This window comes from Pleurodeles waltl, unplaced genomic scaffold, assembly GCF_031143425.1.
Source record: "Pleurodeles waltl isolate 20211129_DDA unplaced genomic scaffold, aPleWal1.hap1.20221129 scaffold_37, whole genome shotgun sequence".
In the NCBI taxonomy this organism is placed as follows: Eukaryota; Metazoa; Chordata; class Amphibia; order Caudata; family Salamandridae; genus Pleurodeles; species Pleurodeles waltl.
The window spans coordinates 4,099,289-4,110,500 of NW_027150076.1; the positions used below are offsets into that span (position 1 = coordinate 4,099,289).

General features: G+C 53.6%; 1 pseudogene; it reads left to right on the forward strand.

Annotated features, from left to right (window-relative positions):
- The first annotated feature begins 9,893 nt into the window (after nucleotides 1-9,893).
- Nucleotides 9,894-10,989, forward strand: LOC138276127 (zinc finger protein 436-like; annotated as a pseudogene).
- The last annotated feature ends 223 nt before the right edge of the window (nucleotides 10,990-11,212 follow it).

Below are 11,212 nucleotides of genomic sequence, written 5' to 3' on the forward strand. Positions count from 1 at the left end.
ACCTGTGGAACAAGGGGACCAAGTCCAAAAGTCACAAGCCACTCGGAGATGGGCAGATGCCCAAGAAATGCCAGCGGTTGGTGCAAAGAAGCTCTTACTAGGCTGAAGAACTGTGAATACTGCAGGAACGACAAGGGCTAGAGACTTCCCCTTTGGAGGATGGATCCCCCACGCCTTGGAGAGTCGTGCAGAAGTGTTTTCCCGCCGGATGGATGCCAACAAGCCTTGCTACACGCAAATCGTGCGTTTGGCGTTTTTGGACGCTGCTGGGGCCCAGGAGGGACCAGGAGGTCGCAAATTGGACCTGCAGAGAGAGGGGACGTCGAGCAAGACAAAGAGCCCTCACTGAAGCAGGTAGCACCCGGAGAAGTGCCAGAAACAGGCACTACGAGGATGCGTGAAACGGTGCTTGCCGAAGTTGCACAAAGGAGTCCCACGTCGCCGGAGACCAACTTAGAAAGTCGTGCAATGCAGGTTAGAGTGCCGTGGACCCAGGCTTGGCTGTGCACGAAGGATTTCCGCCGGAAGTGCACAGGGGCCGGAGTAGCTTGCAAAGTCGCGGTTCCCAGCAATGCAGCCCAGCGAGGTGAGGCAAGGACTTACCTCCACCAAACTTGGGCTGAAGAGTCACTGGACTGTGGGGGTCACTTGGACGGTGTCGCTGGATTCGAGGGACCTCGCTCGTCGTGCTGAGAGGAGACCCAAGGGACCGGTAATGCAGCTTTTTGGTGCCTGCGGTTGCAGGGGGAAGATTCCGTCGACCCACGGGAGATTTCTTCGGAGCTTCTGGTGCAGAGAGGAGGCAGACTACCCCCACAGCATGCACAAGCAGGAAAACAGTCGAGAAGGCGGCAGGATCAGCGTTACAGAGTTGCAGTAGTCGTCTTTGCTACTATGTTGCAGGTTTGCAGGCTTCCAGCGCGGTCAGCGGTCGATTCCTTATCAGAAGGTGAAGAGGGAGATGCAGAGGAACTCGGCTGAGCTCATGCATTCGTTATCTAAAGTTTCCCCAGAGACAGAGACCCTAAATAGCCAGAAAAGAGGGTTTGGCTACCTAGGAGAGAGGAAAGGCTACTAACACCTGAAGGAGCCTATCACAAGGAGTCTCTGACGTCACCTGGTGGCACTGGCCACTCAGAGCAGTCCAGTGTGCCAGCAGCACCTCTGTTTCCAAGATGGCAGAGGTTTGGAGCACACTGGAGGAGCTCTGGACACCTCCCAGGGGAGGTGCAGGTCAGGGGAGTGGTCACTCCCCTTTCCTTTGTCCAGTTTCGCGCCAGAGCAGGGGCTAAGGGGTCCCTGAACCGGTGTAGACTGGCTTATGCAGAATTGGGCACATCTGTGCCCAACAAAGCATTTCCAGAGGCTGGGGGAGGCTACTCCTCCCCTGCCTTCACACCATTTTCCAAAGGGAGAGGGTGTCACACCCTCTCTCAGAGGAAGTTCTTTGTTCTGCCATCCTGGGCCAGGCCTGGCTGGACCCCAGGAGGGCAGCTGCCTGTCTGAGGGGTTGGCAGCAGCAGCAGCTGCAGAGAAACCTCAGGAAGGGCAGTCTGGCAGTACCAGGGTCTGTGCTACAGACCACTGGGATCATGGAATTGTACCAACAATGCCAGGATGGCATAGAGGGGGCAATTCCATGATCATAGACATGTTACATGGCCATATTCGGAGTTACCATGGTGAAGCTACATATAGGTAGTGACCTATATGTAGTGCACGCGTGTAATGGTGTCCCCGCACTCACAAAGTTCAGTGAATTGGCTCTGAACAAAGTGGGGGCACCTTGGCTAGTGCCAGGGTGCCCTCACACTAAGTAACTTTGCACCTAACCTTTACCAGGTAAAGGTTAGACATATAGGTGACTTATAAGTTACTTAAGTGCAGTGTAAAATGGCTGTGAAATAACGTGGACGTTATTTCACTCAGGCTGCAGTGGCAGGCCTGTGTAAGAATTGTCAGAGCTCCCTATGGGTGGCAAAAGAAATGCTGCAGCCCATAGGGATCTCCTGGAACCCCAATACCCTGGGTACCTCAGTACCATATACTAGGGAATTATAAGGGTGTTCCAGTAAGCCAATGTAAATTGGTAAAAATGGTCACTAGCCTGTTAGTGACAATTTGGAAAGAAATGAGAGAGCATAACCACTGAGGTTCTGATTAGCAGAGCCTCAGTGAGACAGTTAGTCACTACACAGGTAACACATTCAGGCACACTTATGAGCACTGGGGCCCTGGGTTACCAGGGTCCCAGTGACACATACAACTAAAACAACATATATACAGTGAAAAATGGGGGTAACATGCCAGGCAAGATGGTACTTTCCTACACGACCATGGTGGAAACCGCCAACGAAGACAGCCACTTTTACACTCAGACCGCCACGGCGGTACAAACAAACAGCGCGGCAGTCACCGCCAACAGACAGGCGGGAGACAATGTACCGCCCACACTATTATGACAGGCCAATCCGCCACCTTTTCCGGGGCAGATTCACTGCGGATAAAAACACGGCGGAAACAGGAATTTCGAAGGGAAAACACTCACCTCATCACACTCAACGAGGACACCATGGACCCGGAACTCCAAATTCTACCTGCGATAGTCTTCCTGCTCCTGTACCAGTAGCACGAACGCTGGCGGTGAAGACCACAGTGAGTACTGCACCTACGACACAGGGGAGGGGGAGGGAAAAAACAGGGACACACACGCAACACCCCCACCCTCACCCACTACAACACACACACTAATACATGTTGATACATTACAGTTACACCCCCAAGCCCCCCGGAAGAATGCAAAGACAAAAGGATATGATTGTAACCATTGTAATCTATTAAAATACAGTACTCCAAAATATATATACACTATAAACAAATATATACACCAATAATACAGTCCAGGTATTGCACCATTTATAGTCCGTGGACACCGGGCCCAAAATGCATGGGCTAGGCCCATACTCGATACCAGATCAAAACAAAGAGAACACTGCAGGGGCATCAGATAGAAATACAACAGGCACCTCAGGCGGAAGGGAAGGGGGGGCACCTCAGCCGGATGAGTGCACGACGCCAGATCCACGAGGGGGCTCAATGTCCACTGTGCAATCCTGGGGAGTGCAAAGCCACAGTCTCTCAATTCTCTACAGTGGGTGGTTTGCCCACTGTTCAATTCTAGGGAGTGCAAAGCCACAGTCTCTCAAGTCTCTGCAGTGGGTGGGTTGCCCACTGTGCAATCCTGGGGAGTGCAAAGCCACAGTCTCTCAAGTCTCTCCAGTGGGTGGATTGCCCACTGTTCAATCCTGGGGAGTGCAAAGCCACAGTCTCTCAAGTCTCTCCAGTGGGTGGTTTGCCCACTGTTCAATCCTGGGGAGTGCAAAGCCACAATCTCTCAAGTGGGTAACAGTCTCCACTGGTTCTGGAGGGGGACTGGTGCCCAGAGTGCTTCATCCTGTGAAGGACAGAGGTAGTGGATGGATCTCTCCACTGGTTCTGGAGGGGGACTGGTGCCCAGAGTGCTTCATCCTGTGAAGGACAGAGGTAGTGGATGGATCTCTCCACTGGTTCTGGAGGGGGACTGGTGCCAAGAGTGCATCACTCACCCCGTGACAGACCTAGTTGCGTCAGTGCCCCTGCCGCTCATGAGCTAGCGGTGCTTGAGTTGGCGGTGCCCTCTTCAGCGGTGCTTGAGTTGGCGGTGCCCTGTTCAGCGGTGCTTGATTTGGCGGTGCCCTGTTCAGCGGTACTTGAGTTGGCCGTGCCCTGATCAGCGGTGCTTGATTTGGCGGTGCCCTGTTCAGCGGTGCTTGATTTGGCGGTGCCCTGTTCAGCGGTGCTTGAGTTGGCGGTGCCCTGTTCAGCTGTGCTTGATTTGACGGTGCCCTGTTCAGCGGTGCTTGATTTGACGGTGCCCTGTTCAGCGGGGCTTGTGCTGGCGGTCCTTCATGGCCCAGCGGGGCTGGGGCTGGCGGGGCCCTCCTGGGCAGCTGTGCTGGGGCTGGCGGGCCCTCCTGGGCAGCTGGGCTGGGGCTTGCGGGCCCTCCTGGGCAGCTGGGCTGGGGCTTGCGGGGCCCTCCTGGGCAGCTGGGCTGGGGCTGGCGGGGCCCTCCTGGGCAGCTGGGCTGGGGCTGGCGGGGCCCTCCTGGGCAGCTGGGCTGGGGCTGGCGGGGCCCTCCTGGGCAGCTGGGCTGGGGCTGGCGGGGCCCTCCTGGGCAGCTGGGCTGGGGCTGGCGGGGCCCTCCTGGGCAGCTGGGCTGGGGCTGGCGGGCCCTCCTAAGCAGCTGGGATGGGGCTGGCAGTGGCCTCCCGGGCAGCGGGGATGATGGCGGTCTTCTCCGCCGTGCTGCTCTTCCCAGACTTGCCGGGTTTCTTGTGGCCCTTCCCTACCTTGGGAGGTGTAACAGCTGACTCCACACTCCCAACAGGACCCCTGGGAGCGGCTTTGGTGGCTGGAGTCTTCCCCCTCTCCCGCCGGGCACTGGCCAACTTCTGATGCTTCACGGGGGGACTGGCTGTGCTGTGGCTCCGTGCCACACTGACTGTCCTGGTGGCTGGTGCACTCCACATACCTGTGACTACAGGCACCACTGGTCCCAGAGATGTTGTGGCTGAGGTGCTACTTCGGGACCTATGAGATGGGTGGGAGAGGTGTGGGAAAAAGGTCAAGGCTGGATAGGAAAATTCTTTTGGACACACTGGGACAAGTAGCTGGAGGGGGTTTGGGAGTGGAGGAAGAGGTGGTGGTAGTAGGAGGGTTACGTTTGGTGACTTTGGGTGCAGGTGCACGCGGTGGAGGCTGTCGTGAGGTGGATGGCTGTTGGGTGGGTGGGTGCCTGCGTTTGTGTATCTTGGGAGGGGGCGTCACAGACACACTGGGAGAGGACACAGGGGACGTGTGAATGGTAGTGGGGGTGGTGACTGCACGTGAGCGGGGTGTACTGGTGGGTGTGCTGGTTAGGGACGTAGTGGCTGTAGAGGTAGTGCATGCAGGTGTGTGTGTAGACGAGACTGGGAGGGAGGAGGGAGACGATGAGGAGGGGGACACAGTGGAGGCAGTGGATGTTGGTGTGTCTGCATGTGTGTGGTGCTTGCTTGAGTGCCTGTGGGATGTGTGGTGCTTATGTTTGCCTGAGCTTCCCTTGTGTGGTGAGGTGTGTGCAGGCTGGTCTGATGGTGTGCTTGGGATATGCAGAGGTACAGGGGATTGGGTCTGGGTGGAGGAAGTTGGAGGGGGGAGGCTAGACACAGGGACAATGGGTGCCATCAGTGCTGAGGCCAGAGTTTGAAGAGCTCGGTGAAGGGCCGCCTGACCAGAATGAATGCCCTCCAGGAATGCATTAGTTTGTTGCAACTGCCTTTCTACACCCTGGATGGCATTCAAAATGGTAGACTGCCCAACAGTGAGTGACCTGGGGAGGTCAATGGCCTCCTCACTGAGGGCAGCAGGGGTGACTGGGGCAGGGCCTGAGGTGACTGGGTCGAAGGTAATGCCCATCCTCCTGGGTGAGCGGGCACGGGGCGAAGGCTGAGGGGCTGCTGGGAGGGCGGTGCTGGTAGGGGAGCTCCCATCAGAGGACGAGTCCATGTCGCTGGTCTCAGCTCCTGTCCCCGCCATCGAGCTCCCCCTCATCCTCCATCCCACTGGTGAATTCAGAGTGTAGGGTGGCCCTCCATGGCCATGTGGGATGCAGCTTCCTTGTGCTCTGGTGCCACTGCTCCTCCGCCTGATGATGCTAATGCACTCAAGAACAGCTAGACCACAAAAAGGGGGGGGAGACAGAATAAAGACATGTTGAGTGCATGGATTACCGCTACGGTTGGCGGACAAGACAGACACAGAAGCCCCCTGCACTACACTGCGCTCTTGAGCTCTACAGTGCAATTCCTGGGAAATGGCCTACAAGGCTATGGACGACATCTGCACACATAGATGACACAGGTGCATGAATAGCTGTACTTGGCACTCTACAGAGGTGGGGTGGGGGGGCCACAGGACCATGCCTTACGGAGGGGCCTAGCCCACGGAACTCCCCCTGGCCTAGGGAAACCCACAGCCCTCCTCCCCCACCCAGACAACTCCACTGCGTGCAAAGTCATCTGAATGAGAGTGTACTCACCCCCTTGTGTCTGCTTTGATGCCCTCAAGCGCCAATCCAACTCCGGGTAGGCCACCGCCAGGATCCTGAACATCAGGGGGGTCATGGTTTGAGGTGCACGCCTCCCACGTTGGGACGCCATCCCCAGCTGAGCCTCCGCCGTCCTCTTGATCCAGCGGCGAATGTCCTCCCATCTTTTCCGGCAGTGGGTGCTCCGTCGGTGGTAGACCTCCAGGGTCCGGATGTCCTTGGCGATGGCACGCCAAATATCTTTCTTCTGGTGGGCGCTGACCTACATGAAGTGTACAGGGGAAGAAGAGAAGTAATTACCAACTGCACCGTCAAAGTGAGTGGCCCCCATCCCTACCCTTGCCATGTGGCACATGCACCCACCATCTTTCATGCACGCAGCACTCTACAGGTGTACAGAAACCGGAAGAGTTATCATTCTATGAATGTACGGATGGTATGTTTGGCAGACCAGTACACCTCCCATGTGAATGCCATGTTCCCTGGCTCAGTGCATGACGCCTACATCCTGCGGAATAGCAGCATCCCTTATGTGATGGGTCAACTCCAGGGGCACCGTGTGTGGCTATTAGGTGAGCCCCTGGAAGCAAGACAGTGGGAATGGTTGTCTGGGGTTATCATTACAGGTTAGTGTGTGTCTAACAGTTGTCCCTCGCCATTTGCAGGTGACTCTGGGTACCCCAACCTGTCATGGCTACTGACCCCAGTGAGGAATCCCAGGCCAGTGCAGAGGAACGCTACAATGAGGCCCATGGGCGAACTAGGAGGGTGATCGAGCGGACCCTCGGCCTCCTGAAGGCCAGGTTCAGGTGCCTGCATATGACAGGTGGATCCCTATTCTACTCATCAAAGAAGGTGTGCCAGATCATTGTGGCCTGCTGTATACTTCACAACTTGGCTTTGCGATGACAGGTGCCTTTTCTGCAGAAGGATGGTCCAGATGGCGGTGTTGTGGCAGCTGTGGAGCCTGTGGACAGTGATGAGGATGAAGCAGAGGAAGAAGACATGCAGAACAGGGACTCAGTGATCCAGCAATATTTCCAGTGAAACACAGGTGAGAATACATTCCTGCCTACTACATGTACTTTTACACTACTACCTCTATCCTGTCTGTCGTTTTCACCCAGGGTATGGTCACTGAGTTGTCACTTTCCCTTACGGTTTCACAGATGTAGGTCCCAACGTGTGTCATCTGCTTACTTTCCTCATGGACTAGAGCTGTGTGACATAGGTATGTTGACATTACTATTTCAAGAACATTTTGTAATTGTAATTGCAAATACACTATTTCGAAATCACAGACAGACTCCAGATAATTTTGTGCTTTCGGTGTGTTTATTTAAATGCAAAATATTGGAGGGGGAAGTTAAATGGTGAGGGGTGATGGCGGAGGAGTGTCCATGGCAGAGTCCCGTCTATTAGTCTCACAGGTGCATTGCCCATGTGGGCATAGGAAGTGGAGCTGGGGCAGTTTAATTATGGACAGGGTGACAAAGTGGGACAGTGGGATGACAATCAGGGTGGTCTCATTTCTTGGCGGGGGTCTTGGCATTGTGCTCTGTCTTGTTCCTGGATCTCAGGGACTGTTTGTGGGGTGGTGGTTCTCCCTCTGCAGGGGGTGGGGTGCTGGTGTGGTGGTCCTGTGGCGGGGCGTCCTGTCCACTAGCGCCGGCAGAGGTGGTGGGCAGTTCATCGTCCCTGCTAGTGTCAGGGGCCCCTTGGAGTGCCACAGTGTCCCTCCTGGTGTTGAGTACTTCCTTCAGCTCCCCTACGATGGTGCCCAGGGTGGAGCTGATGGTTCTGAGTTCCTCCCTCAATCCCATGTACTGTTCCTCCTGCATGCGCTGGGTCTCCTGAAACTTGGCCAGTACCGTTGCCATAGTCTCCTGGGAATGGTGGTATGCTCCTATGATGGAGGAGAGGGCCGCATGGAGAGTGGGTTCCCGTGCCTGTCCGCCCCCTGTTGCACGGCAGCCCTCCCAGTTCCCCTGTGTTCCTGGGCCTCCGTCCCCTGGACCGTGTGCCCACTGCCACTGCCCCCAGGTCCCTGTTGTTGTTGGGGTGGTGGATTATCCTTGGTTCCCTGTAGTGGTGGACACACAGCTGATTGACGTGTCCTGGGGACGGAGGTATGGGCCTGTTGGGTGGGTGCTGTGCTGGTGTTTCCAGAGGGGGAAGGTCTGTTGTGGCCTGTGTATGTGTGAGGGGAACCGACTGTCCTGAGGCCCCCGATGGGCCGGGCTGGTCATCTAGATCCAGTTGGACAGAGGTGCTGTCATCACTGTGGGCCTCTTCTGTGGGTGGAGTGGATATTTTTGGACTCTCCTGTCTGGTGACGTAGGGGTCCTGCAGGGGTGGAAAGGCATGATTATTGCATCTGTGTGTGGCATGGTGTGCAATGGGTGGGTGACCATGTACCCCAGTGCTGGCATTCCTGTGTTGGACCCTGTGTGATGATGGTTTAGGGGGGTATATGGCTATGTGCAGTGTGCATGCTTTGGTGATGGGTGTCCATGCTTTGTTGTTGCATGCAGGGCTTGGTGTTGGGATGGCTGGTTTGTGATATTGGTATATTTGTGAGGAGTTGGAGTGATAGGGGTGAGGGCGAGGGCGAGGGTGGGGGTATGTGATAGCATGCAGGTAGGGTGGGGGATGTAATAGTTAAGATTTGACTTACCAGAGTCCATTCCTCCACCTACTCCTGCGAGGCCCTCAGGATGCAGAATCACCAAGACCTGCTCCTCCCATGTTGTTAGTTGTGGGTGAGGAGGTGGGGGTCCGCCACCAGTCCGCTAAACCGTCAGGTGGTGTCTTGAGACCACGGAACGCACCTTCCCCCGTAGGTCGTTCCACCTTTTCCTGATGTCCTCCCGATTTCTTGGGTGCTGTCCCACTGCGTTGACCCTGTCCACTATTCTTCGCCATAGCTCCATCTTCCTTGCAATTGAGGTGTGCTGCACCTGTGATACAAATAGCTGTGGCTCTTTTCGGACGATTTCCTCCACCATGACCCTGAGCTCCTCCTCTGAGAACCTGGGGTGTCTTTGCCGTGCCATGGGGTGGTGTAGGTGATGTGTGGGGTGGTGTGTGTGGTGATAAGTGTGGTGATATGTAGTGGTGTGTTGTGTGAGGTGCGAGGAAGTTGTGTGGGTGATGGTGTTATGTGCCTGTGGATGCTGTTGTACTTGCTGGTGGTGTCTCTCTCTCTGTGCTTCGTTCTCAATTTTTGTCGTAGGGGTGTGTGGGAGTGGTGTGTGTATGTGTCTCAGGTGTGTGTATTTCGAATTGTCCAATGTGGTTGTGTTTTGTAAATGTGTGTGTATTTTGAGCGCGGCGGTGTGTACCGCCAATGGAATACTGCGGTTGAAAGACCGCCGCGTGGATTTGTGGGTCGTGATAGTGTGGGTGTATTTCTGTTGGCGTGACAGTGGAGGTTTTTTTTTTTCGACCAGTTTATCACTGACCTTTGGTGTGGCAAACTTGTGTTGGTGTCTGAATTTCGGCGGGTTCCGAGATGTGGGTCATAATAGCTGTGGCGGAATTCCGCAGCCGCGGCGGTGTGTTGGCGGTCTTCTGCACGGCGGTAAGCGGCTTTTACCGCCAATGTTGTAATGACCCCCATAATCTCTCGTAGGGAAGCCTTGCTCATATTGTGAGTGTGGCAAGTATATAGTGACATTGTATTTTACTTTTAAATGGGAAATCAAATGTCCTAAATACCAAGAAATACAGTAAATGTGAGAATATTGCAAGTGCTTTACAACCATGCTGGCCTGTCAGGATACACAGTCACGTGATGTAGAAAAATATAGACCCGACCGAGAGGCACTAACTAAGAAAGAAGAATCATACACATGCAGTAAGAGCTGTAGTTTGTCATCACTAGTAAAGCAACATCAGCAAACACACACAAAAGAAAAGCCATTCAGATGCTGTGAATGTGTGAAAAGTTTTAGTTGATTATCAAACCTGCAAAGACATCAGCAAACACACATAGGGGAGAAACCATACCATTGCAGTGAATGTGTGAAGAGCTTCAATCGGTTAGCACACCTACAAATACATCAGAAAACACACACAGGGGGGACACCCTACCATTGCAGTGAATGTGTGAAGAGCTTCAGACGGTTATCACACCTACAAATACATCAGCTAACACACACAGGAGAGAAACCATACCATTGCAGTGAATGTGTGAAGAGCTTAAGCCACTTATCAACCCTGCAACAACATCAGCGAACACACACTGAGGAAAAACCATATCATTGCATTGAGTGTGGAAAGAGTTTCAGTGTGTTATCACACCTCCAACGGCATCAGCAAACACACACAGAAGAAAAGCTATTCAAATGCAGTGAATGTGTGAAAAGTTTCAGTCGATTATCAAACCTGCAAAGTCATCAGCGAACACACACTGGGGAAAAACCTTACCATTGCAGTGAATGTGTGAAGAGCTTCAGTTGGTTATCACACCTACGAATACATCAGCGAACATACACAGGAGAGAAACCATACCATTGCACTGAATGTGAGAAGAGCTTTAGTCACTTATTAACCCTACAAATACATCAGCGAACACACACCGGGAAAAACCATACCATTGCAGTGAGTGTGGAAAGAGCTTTAGTCTGTTATTAAACCTCCAAAGACATCACCAAACACACATAAGGAGAAACCATACCATTGCAATGAATGTGTGAAGAGTTTCAATTGATTACTGGGTCTTCAAACACATCAGCAAACACACATAGGCGAAAAACTCTACCATTGCAATGAATGTGTGAAGAGCTTCAGTTGTTTATCGTACTTCGAAATACATCAGCAGTCACACACAGGTGTAAAAACCATACTATTGCGATGAATGTGTGAAGAGCTGCAGTTATTTTTCAGATCTCCCAAAACAACAGCGATCACACACACACAGGGGAAAAACTATACCATTACAATGAATGTGGAAGTCGTTTTAGTGATTCCCCAAATCCCAGGATACATCAGCAAACACAGAGGAGAAAAAACATTCAAGTGCACTGAGTGTGTAAAGAGCTTTAGTCAGTTGTCAGTCCTAAAACAGCATCAAAGAAAAC